Source organism: Vicugna pacos, chromosome 17, assembly GCF_048564905.1.
Source record: "Vicugna pacos chromosome 17, VicPac4, whole genome shotgun sequence".
In the NCBI taxonomy this organism is placed as follows: Eukaryota; Metazoa; Chordata; class Mammalia; order Artiodactyla; family Camelidae; genus Vicugna; species Vicugna pacos.
Genome location: NC_133003.1, coordinates 6,855,399 through 6,878,801, shown reverse-complemented (window position 1 = coordinate 6,878,801; position 23,403 = coordinate 6,855,399). Strand labels below are relative to the sequence as shown.

General features: G+C 39.9%; 1 long non-coding RNA gene across 1 annotated transcript; it reads left to right on the top strand.

Annotated features, from left to right (window-relative positions):
* On the top strand, positions 1–22,326 carry LOC140686682 (uncharacterized). Its single transcript, XR_012060481.1, has 3 exons — positions 1–348; positions 16,833–16,888; positions 20,999–22,326. It is a non-coding gene; the product is annotated as an uncharacterized lncRNA (long non-coding RNA).
* Positions 22,327–23,403: the final 1,077 nt, after the last annotated feature.

The window sequence follows — 23,403 nt, the reverse complement described above, 5'->3', positions numbered from 1 at the left end:
TTCATCAGGCCGGCAGGCAGGAGGCAGTCGTTCCCAGCGGCCCGGGGCTCTTCTGAGCGCCGCTGTCCCTCCTCAGCCTGCCAGCGGCGCCGGCTGCACAGGCAGCTCCGCGGTCCCTTTAGGAGGCGCAGCTTGAGCCTAGCGGCGGCCGCGAAGGGGCCAGCCCAGAGCGTTGGCGGCGCCGGTGGCGTCCGCGTCGGTTTCCATGGAAGCGGCAGCGGCGGTTGCGGTGGTGGTGGCGGCGGCGGCGGCGGCGAAGGCGACGGAGATGGCGGCGGAGGGGGACACGGTCTCCGACATGGTCCGCGGGCAGGCGTGCGACGTGGGGCCGCCCTACAGCAACCTCTGGTACATCGGGGAAGGATCCTGAGGCATGATGTGATTGTCTGCACCCCGTGTGCCGGCCGCGCACACCCGCGCAGATTCCCTCCCGACCTAGGCGTTCGCAGCTTTGGCCTTGGCCTAGTACCCTCGACCCTGATTCCAGCGCAGACCCCGACCCCTGCCAAGCCGCCCAGTTTTCTGCGCGTCCGGGGTCTGGGGCAGGGCCTGGCCGCTCTTGCTGGGGCTTTGCTTCCGCTGCTTCCAGATCGGCCCTCGCTCAGCGCGGGGAGTCGGGGAGGGGCTTAGGGCGTGGGGGCCGCGGCCCGGTGGGGCCCTTCGTGACCCCCAGGACGGGAACTTGAGTCCGCGCCCCAGGGTGCACCCCTCGCTGCCTTCCCTTGACGACCCCATTGAAGCCGCCAATTCCTTCAGATATTCAAGGCGGTTGCGGCCATCGTCAGGAAATTGGCTGTCAGAGGCGTGTGTGCAGAAAGTCGGGATCATCGTCTCGTTTTGGCCCCTCGCTTGTGTTTTCCGCTTATGGCTTAGCTTCAGCACCTTCCGAGGTTCCAGTGGTGCTCTCCTGTGTAAGCTTTCTACAAAGCGTGGAGTGGCAGCAGTGTTGGTGTTTAAAGGTTCAAACCTGAAGTTCCCAAATGGATTCTGCTGTGGTAGTGTTCACGGTTCAGGAAGGGTAAGTCAGCATCGCTGTCTTGATTTCTTCAAGAGTCATCTGGTTTTCGACCTGAGTTGACGCTCCCCCCGCCACCGCCCCTCTTTGAGCCCAACTGAGCTTTCCTACTAGCAGATAGGAATCTAGATGTCTTAGCACAATGACTGCGGGGTTTTCCTTCTAAGGCTTGAGCGCCCAGTGTGTATGCAGCCCAGATGGACTTCTTGGAGAAGCAAGTGCAGGCTCCCGTGGCTAGCTTCAGATCTTTCAGAAGCATACTTGGAATCAGGGTGAGGGTGTTGTTATTGATTTGTTGTTTTAAGTAGAACCAAGCACCTGTCGTCCTTTGTGCTGACGGAGACTTGTGGACTTGGAGGCTCCCGTCCACCTCAGCCTTCATGGGAGTGTGTCTCTTGTGTTGAATGAAGGAAGCAAACCATTTGTGAACACTGCATGTCAGATACTGTGCTTGGTACGTTATCTCACGTTACCTGAACTGCCACTTGTAGAGAGGGAAGGGCCAGAGACAGTTGTCTTTCAGACGTGAAGCTGTTTGGAGGTGAAGCCAGTACTTAGAGTCGCACAAATAGTCAGACATGAGATTGGAGCTTGAATCCTCTTTCGGTTGCGGTAGCCCTTTTGATTGCCCCCTGTTTTCCTTAATTAGTGTTGGCAACAATTTTGGACTTTTAGCCTATTTTACCCTTACAAGCAAATTGATTTCAGAAATGTATTCAAATTTGAATGTTCAAAATTTTAGGAATGCATAGTGGTAATGTTTTACCATGTTTGCTAGATAAGTACGAAGAGAAAATATAATGTGTAAGAAAAATGTTTTGAATATTTCCTTCCAGTTTGTGTAACCTTTGTTAATGAATATCTGGACTTGAAAACCATTCTAAGTGAAAAAAGACAAACATTGATGATCACATATTCTATGAATCCATTGAATTGGATGTCAAGAATATGCAAATCTCAATTTCATAGACATGAAATCCATCCCAGTTCACAGGTTAGTGGCTGTCCGTTTTCTCTCAGTCCTATTTTTGCGTGCAAGATCTTCTTCATATGAATATGAACTTCATACTGGTCATATTGCTTAATATGCCATGCATTTATTCTTTATGTATGGCCTGTAATAGTGTATCAGAAACTATTTATCCCTTTTTATAATAATAGACATTTGGGTTAGTACATTTTTCGTTAGTATGAATTCACATTTTGAACATTTATACATGCATCTTTTTTGTAATAATCTGTTGTTTCAACATGTGTGAAGAATATTTGCAAGCAGTGATACTGCGTCATTGTGTCTTAAATACACCTTAACTGCCTTTTGAGTATTTCCTTTTTTATTACCTTGGTTTCTCTTTGGTTTTTGTGAGTCCATTGTGTGCGTTTGGTCTGTGGTCACCCTGATTCTCAAATACATTAACCCATTTCTCTCTCTGTTGTCTTTAAACAGATAATTATATAATCTCAAACACATCCTGAAAAGAATGGAAACAAATCTCTATATCCTGGCTTCCCTCTCCCATCTTTAATGATTTTGATGATGTGTTTTACAACTTTATGTTTATTCTTTCACAAATTCTTGCCGTTATTGCCTTTCCAATGATGGTTTTCTCATTTCTAGGTCATCACTTCTTTTCTCATTAGGGTCTTAAATTCTCAATCTTTCTTGCAGGGTAAGTTTCTTATTGCAAGATTCTTTCCGTGTTTGCGTGTCTGTGAAACTTTTGATCTCTCCGGTTATTCTAAAGTACTGTCTTGTGGCATAGGTTATGCTAGATTGCACGTTCTTCTCATTCAGGGATTTGTCTCTCTCTGTGAACTCCCTTCTTGGCCTTCAACGTTTGTGTTGAGAATTCTGCTGAAAGCCTGATGGAGGTTCTCTTGTGATTGACTTGTTATTGTTTTGGTGAACTTAGAATCATTTCTTTGTCATGAAATGAGGTCCTTTTCATGACAACATGTCTTGTTGTAGGTCTCTTTGTGATTCTCTTGTATGGATCCGACTGTGTTTCCTGTATTGGGAGAGCTGATTCTTTCTTCAGTTTGGGAAATGTTAGTCTGATTCCTTCAGTTCCCTTTTCCAAACCCTTTTCTCTTTCTTTTCCATCTGAGGCCCCTTTGATTCATAGAATGGCATACCTCTTATTATCTCAGGTTTGAAATACATGGCTTCCAATGGTTTTCACTTGCTTCTCTATGTCATGTTCAGATTGTGGGATTTCCCTTATCCTGTCTTTGTTTTTTTAAGCCTTTTTCTATTGATTCATAATCATTTTACAATATCCTGTCAAATTCGAGTGTAGAGCATAATTTTTCAGTTATACGTGAACATGCATATATTCATTGTTGCATTTGTATTCTCTGTGACCTACCATAAGACCTTGTATATATTTCCCTGTGCTATACTTTATATAATCTTGTTTATCTATTCTACAATTCTGAAATCCCAGTCTATGTTTTCCCACCCCCCACCCCCTTGGGGACCACAAGTTTATATTCTATGTCTGTGAGTGTATTTCTATTTTGTATTTATGCTTTGTTTGTTTGTTTGTTTGTTTAGATTCCACATATGAGCGATCTCATATGGTATTTTTATTTGTCTTTCTGGCTTACTTCACTTAGAATGACATTCTCCAGGAGCATCCATGTTGCTGGAAATGGCATTATGTTGTAGGTTTTTTTGGCTGAGTAGTATTCCATTGTATAAATATACGACTTCTTCATCCAGTCATCTGTTGATGGACATTTAGGCTGTTTCCATGTCTTGGCTATTGTAAATAATGCTGCTATGAACATTGGGGTGCAGGTGTCCTCCTGAAGTAGGTTTCCTTCTGGATATATGCCCAGAAGCAGGGTTCCTGGGTCATATGGTAAGTCTATTCCTAGTCTTTTGAGGATTCTCCATACTGTTTTCCACAGTGGCTGCGCCAAACTGCAATCCCACAACCAGTGTAGGAGGGTTCCTTTTTCTCCACAGCCTCTCCAGCATTTGTCATTTGTGGACGTTTGAATGATGGCCATTCTGCCTGATGTGAGGTGATACCTGTTTGTAATTTTGATTCATGTTTCCCTGATAATTAGTGATACTGAACATTTTTTCATGATTATTGATCATTTATATGTCTTCCTCAGAGAATTGCTTGCTTAGGTCTTTTGCCCGGTTTTGGATTGGATTGCTTGTTTTTTCTTATTAATTCATATGAGTTGCTCCTATATTCTGGAGATCAAGCCTTTGTCGGTTTCATTTGCAAAAATTTTCTCCCGTTCTGTAGGTTGTAATTTTGCTTTCCTTATTATTTCGTTTGTTCTGCAGAAGCTTGTAAGTTTCATTAGGTCCCATTTGTTTATTCTTGCTTTTATTTCTGTTGCTTGAGTCGAGTGCCATAGGAGAACAGTTTTGAGATATATGTCAGATAACGTTTTGCCTATATTTTCTTCTAGGTGTTTTATTGTGTGTTGTCTTATGTTTAAGTCTTTGATCCATTTTGAATTTGTTTTTGTGTATAGTGTGAGGGACTGTTTTAGCTTCATTGGTTTACAGGCTACTGTCCAGTATTCCCAACACCATTTGCCGTATAGACTGTCTTTATTCCATTGTCTATTCTTGCCTCCTTTGTTGAAGATTAGTTGACCAAATGTTTGTGGGATCATTTCTGAGCTCTTTATTCTTTTCCATTGGTCCATATGTCTGATTTTGTACCAATACCATGCTGTTTTGGTGCCTGTGACTCTGTAGGATTGTCTGAAGCCTGGGAGGGTTATTCCTTCATCCTCTTACTTTTTCTTAAGTAATGCTTTGGAAATTCTTGGTCTTCTATGGTTCCATATAAATTTGATTATTATTTGTTCTACTTCTATGAACTATGTCCTAGGTAATTTAATAGGGATTGCATTAAATCTGTAGATTCCCTTGGGCAGTTTGACTATTTTATTAAAATGGAAAGACATCCCATGCTCCTGGATTGGAAGAATCAATATTTTAAAGTAGTCTTTTTAATTTCCTTAATCAGTGTTTTCTAGTTCTCCATGTGTAAGTCTTCCATCTCCTTAGTTATTTTTATGACTAGGTGTTTTATTATTTTGGGTGCTATTTTAAAGGGGATTGTTTATTTACTTACTTGTCCTTTTGGTTCATCATTAGTGTAAAGAAATGTAACTAATTTTTGTACGTTAATCTTCTAACCTGCTACCTTGCTGAATTCTTCAGTTATTTCTAGTAGTTTTTGTGTCAACCTTTTAGATTTTTCTATTTATATTATCATGTCATCTGCATATAGTGACAATTTTAGCTCTTCTTTTCCAATTTTGATCACTTTTATTTCTGTCTCACACTTTATTGCTGTGGATAGGATTTCCAAGTCTATGTTGAATAGGAGTGGTGATAGTGGGCAGCCTTGTCTTGTCCCAGACTTTAGTGGGAAGCTTTTGAGGTCTATACTGTTGAGTATTATGCTGGCTGTCGGTTTGTCATATATAGCTTTTATAATGTTCAAATACGTTCCCCTATACTCACTTTGCTGCGAGTTTTTATCATAAATGGGTGTTGAATTTTATCAAATGCTTTTTCTGCATCTATTGAGATGACCATGTGGTTTTTGTCCCTTCTCTTATTGATTTGATGTATTACATTGATTGATTTGTGTATGTTGAACCGCCCTTTGGTGTTTGAATTAGAGAGGTGGCAACTTGTGTTGGGTAACAGTAGGGAATATTTGGGGCAAAAAGGTGTCTTCAAGAACTTTTCCATACCTTCTCCACTCTTACCTGGGACTTCCTACTACTTACTCTTCAAATCTAAGTCATACTGGCTGGGCCCTAATGTATATGAGTTCATTTCTCTTTCTTCCTGGTAAGATTAGTCCCTGCCATGTGATCTCTCTCTCTGATCAGTTGCACATTCAGACGTGCTCACAAACAGGTCTCTGATGATGTGTTAATAGAGATAAGGGCTTCCTGGTCCATAGTATTAGGTCCTTCAGGACAAAGACAAAGTTAGAGCATTTAGCATGGTTCTGGGACTGATAGAAGCACTCCAGCATCTCAAGGAATGCATCTTTGTGAAGCCTGTTATTTGCAAACTGAATTCAATTCATATGTGCAACTAATATATAATTCAGTTGTTCTATGAAAAATAATATCAATAAAATGAAAGAACAATAACATAAGTAGAACTAGCCTTTTGAAAGAGAACAGAGTAATATATTTGTTCTGGATTGTAGAATGAATAAGTGTAACACTAAGTCATGCTAGTCAGGGTAAAATTTTAATTCTTATTTGGTCCCATGCAGGGAGTACTGTGACTGACCCTCAGTAATGCTTCCTGGGAGTCAGCTATGCTTTGCTAATGAGTTGCTGATAAGGATTTTCTCATTTTATGTAGCTTCCTCTAGCTCTGCTGCACAATTTGAAAGGAAAGGTTATAAAGAGATTCAGGAATAACCTCTTCAGCCAGCAGAGTAACCCTTGCAACATGAAATCTGAAATTAAAAATCTATGGTGCTCTAAATACAGGAATTCTTCTTTGGCTACCAAACAAAAACACATCGTAGGAATTAGTTTGTCTGCCTCCTTAGCGTTCATCCTCTTTTTAAGCTCTGCCCACTATGAAAGGGCTTTGTCCATGGTGGTCTTAGTCCATTTGTGCTGCCATAGTAAAAATACAATAAGATAATGTGTTTAGAAACAGCTTAAACTTATTGCTAACGATTCCGGATACTGGAAGCCCAAGATCACGGTGCCAGCATGGTCGGGTCTGGCATGGACACGCTTCTTGTTTGCAGACTGCTGACATTTTGTGTGTCCTTACATGGGAGGGGAGGCAAGGGAGGTCCCCTAGACCTCTTTTTATGAGTATTTTTAAAAATAGGAACACTTATATAAGGACTTTATCCTTCTGGCCCAATTTGCCTCCCAAAGGTCCAACCTCTGAAAACCGTCACCTCAGGGATTAGGTTTCAACATACACCTTCGAGGGGGACACAAAGATTCAGACTGTAGCATCACTTGAGATAGTAAATCAAGGATATGCCTTTGCCTCTAATTTTCTCACCTTCATTTGTGAAGCCATCAGTCTCAGAAGAGTAATAGAAAGTTCTTTCAATATTATTGCATGTTTTCCTAAAAAATGTTATTAAATATCTCTAAGTGTGTATCTATATATACATTTAATATATAATATATGTAAGTTAATATCTCATACACACACACACACACACACACACACACACACACAAACAACATATTAGACAGTTCTAGTCCAATCTTTATTAGGATATTCTTCAACAAACCCCTGAGTTGAGCTTTGCAACTTGGAACAAGTCAGCTAACATCTGAGGCCATGATTTTTCTCAGCTATGAGGATGGAATGAACCATTTCTAAGGTTCTTTCCATAATCGACATTCTGCAGTCTCCTAGACAGTGGGTGCTGGTAGATATTTCTATTCTTAAATAAGGGAACTAACTCACTGGCAGGTTAAATCAACCAGGAAGAAGGAAAATTGCTTATCTCTGGTTATCACAACTTGGTGACAGAAGCCCCTTTGTCCTGTTTGACAGTTGTAGGGACACATGATTATCTTTGCTTTCAACCTGGCTGAGAGGCAGATTCAGTTACCCTCTGTAGGGTGCTCTGCCCTCTTGTCTGATAATTTAAGCTCATGGTGGTTCATGCCCTTATGAAACCCTACAATCAGGGAGGCAGGCCTTGCCTTCTGTGATCTAAATAAAGCTTCCACTTGGCGTATTAACCAGTTCCTCCACTGAAACTTTGTTTCCGCATCAAGAATTAATCTCCCCTTTCTATATGTGTTTTCACTCTTACTGTTGTTTTAAGTAGCTCACCATTCAGACTTGCATTATTATGGCTTCTCCAAAGGCAGTGAGTGTGTCTTGTTCATCTTTGATTCCCCAGGGTCGTACCCAGTGCCTGGTAGGTGCCTGATGGTTAATATTGTTGAGTATCAAATAGGTTCTAGGTTTGTGCACCTGCACGCTGTCTAACATGGCCTATGCTGGTTCTATTCTTTATTGAAATGTAAGTATTGATACATTTGTATAATTCTCCATGAACAGAAAGTAGCCACCTTTTCCCTAGTCTGAAACCTAAATAGGTGTTTTTGACCTGTCTTTCCCCTTTGTGATGTAATCTTTAGCAATGGGTTTTGTTCAGAAATGGCTTTTTCTTCCACTGTGCCATCACAGAGGAGGGGCCCTTTAGCCTTTGAATGCCACAACCGTCCCACAACATAGATGTGAAGCAGTGGTGACAATACAAGAAGTGCAATCAGTTTCCCCCTCCCCCTCTGAACTCCCCCTGAAATCCAGGGACTCCGCACCTGCAGTTTGAAGGTGTTTTCATGGGATGACTGTGCCTTACTTATGAGCCGCCTGAGACCCAGTGTATACAGATGAGCCAAAACATGGGCGAGCCCTTTTCTGAAAAATGAAGCTCTTTATTTTTTTACTCACCTGAGGTATCTTCCATCCAGCCTGCTCAACCTTGGCTAGAATTGCAAGACAAATAAAGCATCTGAGTAACTGGATAGGTGTCTAAGGTTCAGGATTTTCAGCATGGGAGAGAAAAGCAGCAGAGGCAAAATAGAAGGTATTAATTCAAATTAGAATTGGAAAGATCAGTATGAATGAGTATGAATTCATGATAAATCTTATCTTTAAAAAAATTCATATTTCCAAAAATTTCACTAAGTTTGTTTAGAAACTAAGCAAGCAGCAGTGTGCTCCCTCTGCATCCACGGCTTTGGAAATACAGCCATTGGCAGCTCTTGAGCAGAAACTGAACAAGACTAGGCTGGAATATCTTGACATCACAGGGTGCAGGGCGGGGATGCTGTCCAGGGCTCCCGAGGGTGTATCAGAGGACTCAGGAGCCCACTGCTCTCTGTTGGATAATTAGAGAATTGAAGAGAATGATAACCACAGTGGATCAAGGGCACCAACTAATATTTAACTCCAAGGCTTCATGATAGTGGAAAAAAAAGAATATCCCTCACTGGTTACCTTTGGAAGACAGTGAGTGACCAACAGCTTATTTCAAAAATTGTTTACAGAAGGAAAGAATTAAACATTTATTCTGCCTTTCCCTTGTGAATTCTGTCTCAGGGTAACTAAATCGATGAAAGGAAATTCTCTCATTACAGAACTCCCTCAGCTAATAAGTACCAAAGGTGTAAAAACACTGTCATTTTGCAGCCCCTTTAAAGAAGTGATGGGTCTAGACATGACCCTTCTTGGCCACTGACATCACGAAAGAGGGACAGCCGGGCATTCCATGCTTCCTCATGGGCGTGCGTAGCACCATCTGTGAAGTTTACTGTGAAGTAAATCCTTGAACCTGCATCTAATCAGCCTCTAAGATTTAAGTATATGAAAATAGTCAGTGTAAATACTGATGTTTGTGTTAACAAAGTGGCCTCAAAAGCCTAATAAATCCTAATAGAAAAGAGCTATAGGTGAGAAGAAATGAAAAAAGAAAAAGGTAATACTTTGTGACTTAACATGTTATATGATTCAGTGAAAGAGGACAAGGAAAACCTAAAGGAAAACAGATCTGAGGCCTGGCGAGTGAAGTGTGATGAGAAAAGTGCTGAAACTTTTCTCACTTCTGATACCTAATCTCATTCATTTGGGCTTAATTTCCTTCTGAGTCCTTCCTCAGTTGATTAGCTTCGAAGTCATTTATGTAGTTGTCCCACAGCAAAGATAACCTTATTTTATGATATGAAAAGAAGATACAGTTTGGGGAATTTAATGAGGATTACATTTGTAGTTTCTCTTTGTTTTCTTCTATTTAGTCTTTTGCCCAGAAAGTAACTGTGTTCTCAGTTAACCAATAAGGTGGTAAAATTGTTCAATATTTGCTCAACATCAGTGTGTTTGGGGAGGAGGAGAATAATGGCAGTGATAGAGCCTTTTCTCTTTAATAGTGACTTGTTTAGTTCAATAGTACACAGAACCATTTGCCCTTTGGAAGTGTAGGTGTTTGTTCAGAGCAGAAGAGCCCTTTTATATCAGTTCAGAAGGAGGATTGTACACGTTCTTCCAAGCAGAGCATAATGCTGAAGACGGGAGGTGCCCCTCAGCTCAATATTCACGAGCCAAGAGAGGGCCCCAGGATGCTGGTCTGGGACTGCAGACCCACCTCGTGGCCTCAGCTGGCTGGAGAGGCCACTGCTTAGAAAGCTTCTGTTGTATCAGACAGATTTCCACTTGCCGGTCGAACATTTACTTGCCATCTGGTATGTCCAGGCTTGAACTCACCATCTTCCTCCTTTCTTTGCATCAAATATCATTGGCAGCATCTGTTTTCCTTCTGCTCGGTCTTCAAACCATGTGGTCACCTCCAGATATTCCACTTTATCTCTTGCATCTCCTACCTCATTAACACCTGTGGGTCTTCATCGTGCAGGTGGTTTTGCTTGGCCTTTGATATTATAGCCCTATTCCTGCCACTTAGGAGTGAATTACTTTACATCCCAGATTCCTCATCTGTAAATTGGACATAATGCCTTCCTTACAGGGTAGTTGTAAGAACCAAATAGAACATCAAATCTATCTGGAATGCAGTAAGCACTAACTAGTGGCCATAGGTGCTACTGTTATTAATTAAGTATATTTGATCTTCAGTAGCCATCCTTCCTTCTGGTTATCAACTAGTCTGAGGTTTTTGCATCCTTCTCATGTTGATATCCTTTTATTTTAAAGCAATTTTTATTGTGGTATGGTTCCTATACAGTAAACCACACACATTTCACATGTACCCTTTGATGAATTTTGATAGAAGTCTACACCCATGAAACTACTGCCACACTCATGAAAGTTAACATTTCCAGCACTCCCCAAGGGCTGCAATTTTCAAAATCCCAATTTATCCCTTCCCACTTCCTTTAAGCCTGGTAACTGTAAGTTTGTTCTCTATGTCTGTGACTCTGTTTCTGTTTTGTAGATAAGTTCATTCATGTGATTTTTTTTTTAGATTCTATATATAAGTGACATCATACAAAATTTTTCTTTCTCTTTCTGACTTCACTTAGAATGACATTCTCCAGGTCCATTTATGTTGCTGCAAATGGAATTATTTTTCTTTTTATGGCTGCATAGTATTTTGTTGTTGAAATATACCGCATCTTCTTTATGCAGTCATCTGTCGATGGATATTCATGTTGTTTCCATGTCTTGGCTATTGTAAATAATGGTGCTGTGAAAATTGGGGTGCACATGTATTTTTGAATTCTATCTTCCTCCAGATATATGCCCAGGAGTGGCATTAATGCATCATATGGTAGGTCTACTCCTAGTCTTTTGAGGAATCGCCATACTGTTTTCCACAGTGGCTGCACCAAACCACATTCCCACCCTCAGTGAAGGAGCATTCCCTTTTCTCCACACCCTCTCCAGCATTTATCGTTTGTGAAATTTTCAACGATGGCCATTCTGACCCGTGTGAGGTGATACCTCATCTTTGTTTTGATTTGCATTTCTCTAACAATTGGTGATGCTGAGCATCTTTTCATGTGCTTGTCGGCCATCTGGATGTCTTCTCCAGTCAGTTTTGCCAGACGTTGGCAGTGTTCTTAATCACTTGCTTCCAGTTTCCTGCCTCCCCATCTGACTCTGGATCCAGCTGCCTTGGCCTCTGCTCTCTGCAGGTGCCTCCTCCTGATCTGTCTGCATTCACCCCACAGCCCCAGCCCCATTCAGACTGTTATGTGTATATTGCATCCAGAGTGATCCTTTTAAAACAGAATGTGGTCATGTCTCTCTCTCTCTCTCTCTCTCTCTCTATCTCACACACACACATGCACACACACAGACACACACACACACACACACACACTGTTCATGGGTCTGAGTATAAAATGCCAACATTCCCACCACAATGTTCATGTCCTGTTTGGTCCAAGCCTGGACCCCTCTCCCCACCCTCACCTTGTACCGCTCTCGCCCTTTGCTGTCTACTCACCCACCACAGGGTCCACCTACCATGCTGCTTCCTCCCCAGCCTGCACATGCTCTTTCCTCTGCCTGTGATGTTCTGCCCACTCCATCCTTTACTCACTCTTGCTCATTATTCTGTCTCTCAGCAGAAGCATTATTTCAGAAAAGCCTTCCCTGTCTCAGTTAGGTCTATCTGTGACCTCCTAGAACCACCGCCCTGGCCTTCAGTGCATTCAGCTCAGTTGCAATTTTACATATATCCAGGTGGGTATTTCACAGACACATTTTTCCCTAATTAGGCAGTCAGCTCCAAGAATACGGTTTTTGGCCAACATTGGTTGTTTTTGTTGCTTGGAGCTGTGCATGGAACACAAAAGTTTGTTTAAAAAATACTCCCTGAATGAATGAACAGCACTTGCCTTCCTCTCTTCAGCCTAAATCCCCATGCCTCTAGATCTTTGGGTTAATGTCCTAGCCCTGTATCACCATGCCCCTTTTGTGCAATGCTCAGCCTCTGCCCTCGATGTCCTCTCACCTGGAATGTCCACTTGGCTTCCTTCTGTCCACCCAAATCCAGCCTTTGAGGTTCAGCTCCAGTGTCCCCTCTGCAGAGCTTCTGAAAACCTTGTTGATAAAGGGGGTGAGAAGGGATAAATTGGGAGTTAGAAGTTTGCCCCTCTCAGGGAGTGATGGAAATGTTAGGTGGTGATGGTTTTCTCAGTGTATCCGTCTATCAAAATTCATCAAATTGTACAGCTGAAATATGTGTAGTTTACTGTACAGAAATTATACCACAATAAAGTTATTTTAAAAATTAATTTATAAAAACCACATTGGTCTTCATAGCTTTAGCATCCTTCTCTGTGCAAGTTTCGATCTCAGTACCTCATTTCAAAATTCCTAATTTAATGAACAGAGGATATGAATCCAAGGTAACTACTGTGGCATAGTCTACGTTGTTCCTTTTGTTTCTAGTTTATTAATATGAATCGACATTTTTAAAGCATATTGTATTACACAGGCACAAAACTTGGCCAAACCAAGTGCTGGTTAAAATGAAAGTTGAAAGGAAGTTGAAAATTTCATTTAAAAAATTCATCTATATAGAAGGGAATTAAATGATTGGAACTTTAATAAATTCTGGCTTTTATTGAATTAGTCTTTCCTTTGCAGTGTTGAGAATTAATGTGTGGAGATAAAAATTAATTAATGGTGATTGAGAAAGATGTATTAAAAAACTTGTTTGCCTTGGCCAAACAAGAAGGCATTTTCACAGCAGATACATGAAAAAGTATAGATTAGGGCTATACATAATGTTCTGTTGAATAATTGGAGTTTATTCCTCTCACACCTGGTAAAAATAACATTTTGGTATTCCAGACCCTACACCATTATTTTTCTGTCCATTTAAATTTTGTTCTCATAAGATTGTAAAGTATAGTGTGTGTGTGTGTGTGTTTCACCTGACCAGGGAACTGTTTGCTTGCTTTCACTGTAATTTGCCTGCCTCACTTTTTTTTCTCGGGGGGGTTGGTTGGGGGTGACAGTTCAGTTTATATACTTACTTATTCTTAGAGAAGGTACTGGGGAGTGGAGGTACCGGGGCTTGAACCCAGGACCTCATGCATGCTAAGCATGTGCTCAACCACTTGAGCTACAGCCTCCCCTTGTATACGTTCTTATGAAAGGACAAAGATGGGTCTTTCTCTGTGTCAGAGGGATTGACAGCCAAAGAGCTCTGGTCCCTCTTGCAAAGACACACACGGAGGTCTCATGTCACTTGACTCTGAATGTGAAATAAGACACAGTTTTACTTTTTCTGCTTCAGTTATCTCAGGGATCTCCAGAACCAATTGAACACAGCTTTTTCACAGCATATTACCATTTATTGCATCATTCATCAAGTGAAATCACCCTGTCCACAAATAACTCAACAGGTAACGGTCTTCAACACAGGAGTCTGGCTTTCATGAAGAAACAGACTGGTATTTTTCTTTCTCTTTCTGGCTTACTTCATTTAGGATGACATTCTCTAGGGACATCCATGTTGCTGCAAATGGCATTATGTTGTCATTTTATGGCTGAGTAGTATTTCATTGTATATAACACAGGGAAATATATTTAAGATGTTGTACTAGCTTATGGTGAAAAACAATGTGAAAATTAATATATGTATATTCAATTATGACAGGAAGTGTGCTGTACACCAGAAACCGACACAACATTGTAAACTGACTGTAACTCAATTAAAAAAAAGAAAAACAGAACAGATTGTTTGGATCAACAGCTATCCTTAAAAGATTATCTTCAATTTAAAAAGAAAATAGATCTTATATTTATTATCTGCTATGGTAGTTGAGAGGGATGTGCAGTAGGAATCTGGCAATTCCCTGAGGTTTACTTTACCCACTTCGGACAGCTTCCTTGATTATTAATTAATACCAGAAGCGAAGAGAATCCATGTGGTTAAATTGTATTTCCTTTTATTTCTTCTTATCTGATGATCAGAAACCAAATGCCAAAAAGCATCCGGGGAGATAAAAAGCAGAAAGGGAAGAGTTTGAATAAAACAGAAAATTTGAAACTTACCTAAAGAATCACATCAAACATATTTAATTTGTTTTTTCTTTTCTGGAAAAACTTCATATAGGGAGGCAAAGTAACTTAGGGATTAAAGGTGCACACTGAGTCACTAAGTAGCTGACCTTGAGCAAACTATTTGACCTTGCTGAACCCCAGTTTCCTTGCCTGTAACATGGGGATAATAATGTTATGTGCATTTTAAGATTATTGCAACGATCAGTGTAAATACATAACAAATGCTTAGCCAGTATGCCTGCAGGCTGAGTGTAATGTAACACTCCTTGTGACGTATGATTCTCAGAACAGATCTTCAGGCAATTCTGAGGCTGTAGAATTACTGCAAAATTTTTGAATCCTTGTAAACTACAGTTACGTCCCTCAGTGATGCAGAAACATATGTGAACCTTTTAGGGTTAAATGAAAACCTGCCATTTCCTTAGCCAAGAACATCGCTGTTTGCTGGTGTGCTTTTGTTGTTGACTACTTTAGGCAAATCATTTCATGTAATAATTATCAGACTTTCCCTAAGACTTGGATTCCTAGGATAAAGCTAACCTGGGTAGGCAGAATTTCATTTAAAATAGCCCCTGAGAAATGTATAAGATCCAGATAAACTGTTCTCTAAAGTCATTAGCTTTCTTTATTTTTTAAATGAAGTATCATTGATTTGCAATATTGTGTTAGTTTCAGGTACACAGGAAATTGATTCTGATTTTTTTCCCTTTCCATTATAGGTTTACAAGATATTTACTATAGTTCCTGCTGTTGTACAGTAAATCCTTTTTGTTTATTTTATATACAGAATTGTGTATCTGTTAATCCCATAATCCTAAATTATCTCTCCTCCCAACCTTTCCCCTTTGGTAACCGTAAGTTTGTTTTCTGTGTCTGTGAGTCTATTTCTCTTATGTAAATATTTGTATAAATTTTTAAATTCCACATATAAGTGTTATACAACATTCGTCTTTCTCTGAGTGACTTCACTGAATTTAATGTGGCATATATACACAATGGAATACTACTCAGCCATAAAAAAGATTTTAAAATAATGCCAGTTTTAGCATCATTGATGGACATAGAGATTGTCATAATAAGTGAAGTAAGTCAGAGAGAGAAAGACAAATATCACATGACATCACTTGTACGTGGAATCTAAAAAGAAAACAAGACAGCTGAACTTATTTACAAAACAGAAACAGACTCAGAATGGAAAAAACCACTTGCTTTTAAAAATATCTCCCAGGGCAGGTCAGTCAGTCACAGGCCAGAATTTTGACAGCAGCAGCTCCATTAAGGGAAGAGCTCTGATTGAATTCTCTCAGTGGTCAGAGAGGGACTTGACAGGATTTCCCAGAAGCTGGACACACCATCCCAGAGGAGACTGGGTGTGTCCCTTGTCACAGCAGGCTGGGCAAAAGGGAAGACAGCAGAACCATAAAGCACTTTGGGCTTTAAGCCAGGATTCACATCCTCATGCCTCCCCTCAGCCTTCAACCCATTCTCTTCTCTCTCCTGAGTGTCAGGGGATCTCGTGGCCTCTACGTGTTGATTGATTTGAGTGGAAGATGGTCAACACTGCTTTGGGTGGCACCGGAGTACGTTAACTGCTGGCACTCAGACTAAACAGCAGAAGAAATATTGCCTTCAAGCTTTAAATGTATTTTATTTTTCTGCTGGCAGCCAACGGAAGTGGTCAGATCTTTGTTGGGGTTCACTGGCTATTACTTCCTCCACTAAGAATTTATCCTTCCACTCTTTTTGTCTTGTGGATGAGGGAGAGTTTCTTAACCTTTTCTTTACCTTCCAGGTAGTTTGTCTTTAGAGTCACTACTTTCCTGTTCATAAGACACACACACACGGACCCACATGCACACACAAACATACACACAACTTAATTGACCAGTTTATCTGACGCCTTTAAATCTTGAGTATTATTTTTTGTTGGCCACTCCAAAAGTGGAAAGCTATTAAAGGAAGAGAAACGAAGCATCTGAGTATTCAAAGCCAAGATAATTTGGAATGTGCTTCTAAGTACTCATCTTCATCATTAAGAAATTGATCTTTTTCACTGCCCGCTTATAATTGCCAATAAAATCCAACTAAAAAAACATGAACCAGGTGCCAGACACAATAATTTGTCTACTTCAGGTGTACCCACCAGCTTTGATCTGGAGAAGGGCATCACATATGAACAGATGCAGGTAAGGTTTCTGCAGCGCCTCTGAATGATTATATTTTGTTGCTTTTAATTCAGTACTAACCTGATTTCTTTTTCCATTTTAGACTGTGATTGAAGAAGTCCTACAGGAAAGTGGGTATTACAATTTTAATTCTAACAGGTGAGATCCAGGGTTTGCTTTCAAATATTAAAGATCAGTTTAGAACTTAGAATTCATCCCCACCAACCTTAAGTGAAAACTGGCAGACAGTGCTGGGCAGGGAACATATGGACAGAATCCCAAGGACGAATAGTTCCAGCAACTCCTGGGACTTTCCTGAGAACCACCTTCTGGCCAGCTTGCCACAGGCAGCTGGCTCTTCACACTCAACCCTGTGTGTTGCCACAGCCGGCAGCTGCAGCACAGGAAGCCCAGAGGATTCTCACCACCGAGAGGGTGCAGCCCCATGTTGGGCATCAAAATCTGTTACCCAACTCAGGTCCAGCAGCTCACCACTCAAAAATCAATACTCGAGAGGGACAAATTTTGGTAGAAGGGACAGTTGCCTTTTGTTCAAATGATGGCAGTCTGGGGAGGTGGTGGACTTAGTGTCTACAAAAAACAACTCCAAAGAGTCTGCTCAATCATGAATGTTTTAAAGGGAAAAAGGAAGTGACTTCAGGTAAGTCATTGAGATGGGGGTCAGAGTCATTTCTCTCCCCACTCCTTCATGTGCAGGCTTGTAATCCTCTTGTGATTTTTCTTTAGATGCCATCTTGTTCACACAGTTTGTTCATGGGATGACTGAAGGGGAAGCTAGGAAAGTGATCTGGTCATCTGATAATTACTTAGTCTCCATTTCTACTTCTTTGATCTAGGAATGAACCAACATGTTAAGCAAGGTGTAGTGTGATCAAAATATTTGAAAGGTGCGCTAGACCTGGATTTGAGCAGGGCATGGGGGTGACAGATTTAAAGTCAGTGACCAGACAAAGGGACTTCATGCAGAGAGCTCTTCCTGTCAAAATGTGCTTACATTAGTTTCTTTGAGAGGCAATCCCAGAAAACTCTGGTAGGGCATTGAGATCAATGAAGCAAGTTACCATTGTGGCGGATGGAACTTGAACCCACTGGGACTCTGAGTGCTCCAGGGCTCAGGTATCTGGGATACTGATTTCTAATTCCCATCAGTCCTTGTTGGAGGCATTTTTCTTCTCGGGACATTAGTTCCTTGGCATTTCTGGCCTCCTCTAAGAGTGGGCAAAGCAGATTTTAGAGGCCAGAGAAATCCTCAGGAAAAGGAATGCAGATGCTAGTGGTTGGAAGTCATGCCAGCACATTTTGAAGGGGTTTGAATGAGGGGATATGGGCGCTGCCAGTGTTTACTATAAATGAAATGTCTCTGGGCTTTGTCGAGGAGCCCACTGGTAACTGAATTATCAGATCAACCGTGAGCCACCACTTACACATCCTGTATGGCTAAAGTTTCTTTAGGAGGCCTGTAGAGTCTGCTGTCCCAAAGTGGCCTTTTCTGCCTGGAGATACAGCCTTTCTGTCAAGCTGATGAAGCTATCAGGTGACCGCTATTTAAATTATTCTCAAAGTCTTTCCCAAAGATAACTATTAGCCTTGGAAAGAGAAAGAAGTCTTAAGAACAACCTGTTATGGTCATTATATGGAAATTAGATTCTTTTTTTGATATTAATTCATTCTCCAGCATTTTTCCCTTCTGTTTCAACAAGTTATTATTATGAATCGCACATAAGTGTATTCAAATGCTTGTTCTTTTGGCTTGAGAATGTATTTCCAAAATTCAACCTTTGTAAGTTTAGTTCTGTTGTGATTTGTAACTTCAGAGAAATGAAGGCATATTGTTAACAGAAATCACCCTCTCCATCATCACTCTGTTCCCACTATCCTGGAGGGATTTGGAACATTCATTTTCTATTCTCGATCTGAATACATTCAGCCTTCCACGGATGGTGTGAATGTCTCTATTCTTGACTTTTGGCAACTTCATATTTCAAGTGCCCTTGCTTGTGGTGGGGCAAAAATCATACTTACCATTGTTGCATCTGCATTTTCTGAGACTCAGGATCATGTGCTATGACTGTCTTCAAATTTTTGCAGAGAATCCACTAAGTAACAGTGTAAGGAACTTAGGGAGACTCTTACAAGAGGTCTTATTTTTCCTTTTTTAGAAATAATAATTTCAGTCTTACTTTCAAATGTATGGTTATCCTTCAATTCTATGATTATTGAGTTTTTTGAAAAATCAAATACTATATTTTCCAAGACATATTCCTGTATTAAAAGACATTGCAGATTTTCTTATTATGGTAAATAGACAATAAGATGCTTAATAATGAAGGTGAAATTGTTTAGTTATATTCAGAATTGTGAATACAATATGACGGCATGCTATACATGATCAAGTTAAAGCAATATATGATGGTAATGACATGAAGTTTTCTTAAAATGCTCCAAGTTTAAATGAATAATCCATTTAAAGAGCCACATGGCCATGACATTCCTTCTTCAGTTTCTAATAGCAATGATAAAATATATCACTGGGAGAGAGTTTTCATTGTTTACAAGTAAAAAGAACCCATGGTAGTGCTTAAAGCCATTACTTGTTTACTGGTGTCCCCAATTAATTTCCAAGAGAAAATCAGGCTCCACATAGACACCTAATACTTCACAAGCTGAAAACACACATAATTCCAAATACGAATCAGATCAAATGTGACAGTCATGATTTACCCATAGTCCAAGGATAGAGGATGCAAAACATCGCAGGACATATAGAGGTATTTATAATTAGTACTTAGAATCAGTAGAGTGTATTTTCCCAAATAAGATTTGTAAATAGCCAATATCCTCAAAGATGTTAATAGACGCTCCCTGAAAAATAAAATTCCTTGAACAAATATATTTGGGAAATTCTGATTGTATGTTTTTCCATTTTTGGAGAATGTTAACATGTATTAATATATTAAGGACTTTGAGGTGCACTGTAGGAAAGAAGTCTGCTGACCTTGTTCACCCCAATGAATCTTCATCTTTTACTTGGAACACAAACTGAGAATACCTGCCCTAGAAGTACAGTTAGAAATAGGAAGCGTTGTTTTAACTCCTCCACCAGTATTAATCCAGATCTGCTACTGTTCCCATCATCCTTTTAATCATCATTGTCATCACTGCAAAATAGTATTCAATGATCTTGGTTCATCACCATGGACAGAGAATTACGTGCTAAGTCCTGTATAACTCAAGTTTACCATTTAAGACTGTCCGTTCAAATTAAGACACATGTGTACAAAGCATCCAGACAACAGCTAAAGCATTAAGCCAAGATATGGCACATTTTCAGCTTAGATCGTGGAGTTTATGTGTAGTTAGGGATAGAGAGATGTGATTCTCAAACTGAATCTCAGGACAAGGCCATTATCTAGCTATTAGCTGTCTTCGGGGAAGTTACCGAGAACTGTTTAAATAATAGTAAGATGGCTTGGGCAGTCAGGAGGGAGACTTTCTCAGGCACAAAATGCTGCATTAGTTAAAGAAAATGGTAGCAGAAACAGAAACAGCAGTGAGGGACCCTAGCCAGAATGAGGGCTTTGGGAAGAGGGGGTAGTATGGAGTTGAACTGAAGACAGCTGTATAAGAAAATGAAACAGGGTTCAAACAAGCTGGGCCAGACCCGGAAGGGCTCTACTCCTGATGATTTGCAGGCTTGTCTCATTAATTACATCTGTTACACACATAACAGTTCGCTTCCTAACCAGAAGGTTACAGCCTGGCACGCCTGAATTTGATCAGCATTGTTTATGAGAGTAAAAGCGTTGTGTTTTTTAAGTGAAGAGATGACCAACATATCATCCTTGTATACTTACGGGTACGCATTAACATTTTATTTTGTGACAATGTAATATGTGTTGAGATTTTTTAAAAAGTACATTGAATCAGCTTGCATTATTTTTCCTGCAATTAACTGTTGAATATGTGAAATAGTCATTTAAGATACAGGCTACTCTGGAGTGGTGATTTTTCCACTCTAAAAGGTTATTAGGTCCCACTGAGTTTATAGTTTGAGAAACACAGTGTTAGCAGTGAACTTCAGCAAAAGGCAGCTTTCTGACATTCTCCCTATTCTGTCATGTTTAGAATCACATTTTGATTCCATGTGATTTGTTTACTTATATACCTGAGCTGCTGCTTTTGAAATTGAATGTGTGAACTAAAACACTTGAGGCTGTAGCTAACTCTTTCTACTTCTGACTCTTCCAGGTATCACTCCTATCCCTGGGGCACCAAGAATCACCCAACCAACAGATGAAAATGCTGCATTTTGAAATGGATGTGGTTTCCCAGTCAAGTTCAAGTTCTGGACGTGAGGCACTACTGCAAGATGCCCAGGGATGGGGAGCTGTTAGAGGAGTGTGCAAGAGAGAAGACCAGCCTACAATGATGCCAGTAGGGTCCCTTCCTAGAGGCTCATCCCGGGGGTGCGTTAGATGCAGGATGACGGAGCTGTCAGCGTGCTCCTGGGGGAAGGATGCTGCAAAATTCATCTGTGAGAAGAAAACCCACCCCTCACCGAACTGTTCTCCAAGTTCAAAACAAAAGAAAACAAAACTTGTCCTATTTTTCAAAGGAATATTTTATATTTTTAGAATTGCTGAAACTATTTATGTAAAGGCATTTAGCCTTCCATGTATAAAAAATAGTTTTAGATAAAATTATAGAACCCAGAAAAGTTAATATATTGGGTGATTCACTGAGCCCTCAATTATTCTGCTCTTAAAAGAAATTCAGATTTTATGACTTTGTAGCTTTTTGTTTGCTTTAATGAAATGACTGGTTTTCTCTTAAGCACTCAGGTGCTAGTGGTCTTGAACTCTAAGACAGCGTAGACAGTATTTGCAACCTTGCACAGCCTCTGAGAACAATTGTTGGATTTAAGTTGGACTGATAGAAGATACTGACCTATAGTATGTGTATACTTATATACATATTTAAGGGAGGAGGGAGGTTTCCATTAGGCTAATGCTTTGATGCTAATCAAGCTCATAGTGTTTTTAGAGCACTTTCAAGAGTCACAGTCAATGAAAGAGATGTGATATTCTTTATTCTGAGTCCCTTGTAACTAACATTGCCTACATTGGTGTTAAGATTTTGTTGTTTAAGAACTTGAAATGAAAATAAGTTATATAATAAACATATAAATTTCTTCTTTATTCACTGAGACGTCTCTAGAAAAGAGAACTCAGAATGCCAAAACACTGCCCATTCCTGTGTAGGGACAATTTATGATGAAAATACTCTAGATTCTTGTTGGGCTAAAATCTCTCTAATTGGCTTCTTATAACTGGTGTAATATGAAGAAATGATTGTGAAATCAGACTACTTCTAGCTATTTTAAGAACATTTTAATTCTATGTAAGTCATCTGAAATTATGCTTTTTATTTACTTCTCACTAAATTCTTTATTTACACAGTTGAACGATGATCATGTAGTTTTTTTTATTATGATCAAATAGAATTTAGTTCAATATAGTTACAGTGCTTGAAATACAACAGTTTGTATAGGATGGGAAAATATCAGTGTGAATTAATACTATTTTTACAATGAGTATGTTTAATAAATAAATTATATATCCAAATTCCCTTGGACTAATGCCTTTGAAAACTGCCAGTGAAACTTTGCCTTTAAGCCAAATTAATAATTACAAATATACTGTAATTTAAAGTAACAGATGAGAATATAGAAATGAAAATTTCAGTTTGGGCCTTCAACCAAATACATTCTTGTAAAATGTACATGTGAAATCATAAGGCTGTGATGCTGTTGATTTAAGCCAGGAAAAATTTGGTTTCTGTTCTGGCTTCATTTGAACCTGCAGAGTTATATTTTTATCTCTTTTTCACCTGTGGAATGGCCACGTCTTTACTTGTACACAGGCCTAGGATCACACATTTTCATTGTTACAGAAGCCAATACCAAGGAATAAACCAAGCTTTAGGGTGAAAAGCTTGAACCATCTCAAATGGTGTAGAAAAGAATAGTATTCAGAGGTCACACCTTGGTTAGAAAAGAGAAATTATTTATTTGAAGGTATTTTTAAATGTGGACAGTTAACCCTATTAACCAAAAATGGAGCAAAAATTTTTAACCCTTTTAGAACTTACAAATGGCATTTATTATGCTAGAAGTTAGGAAGAACTAACAGAAATTAGCAAATGAATGTCTATTTCAACAGCAGCTTTAGGCCCATCAACTGTAAGCTGACAGATGCATTCTTTCACCAAAATAATATTCATTAAACTAACCAATGAGCCAAAATAAAAGTAACTTGCCAGTCAGTGAATGGGCACTCTCTCAGTGTAAGAGCTGGCATTTAAGAGAAGACTGGGCACTGGGAAGGGAAGAATGTTGTGCCTGGTGTCATGTCCCAACAGGCATGTTAACTTTCCCAAAGCGCTCACTTCTGAGCTTCCTGCAGGGAACCCTCCCCTCACAGTGAAGCCAGAACCATTATTATGTTCTCACTGTCTGAACTGTCTCAGAGCAAAGAATTTGTACCTTACACTGAGTCTTGTTTTGTTTTGTTTTGTTTTTTGGGTTTTTTTTTGGTCTTTTCTTGATTGCATTTAAATACTCTTTCTTGGTATACTTCTTAAATCATGTCTAG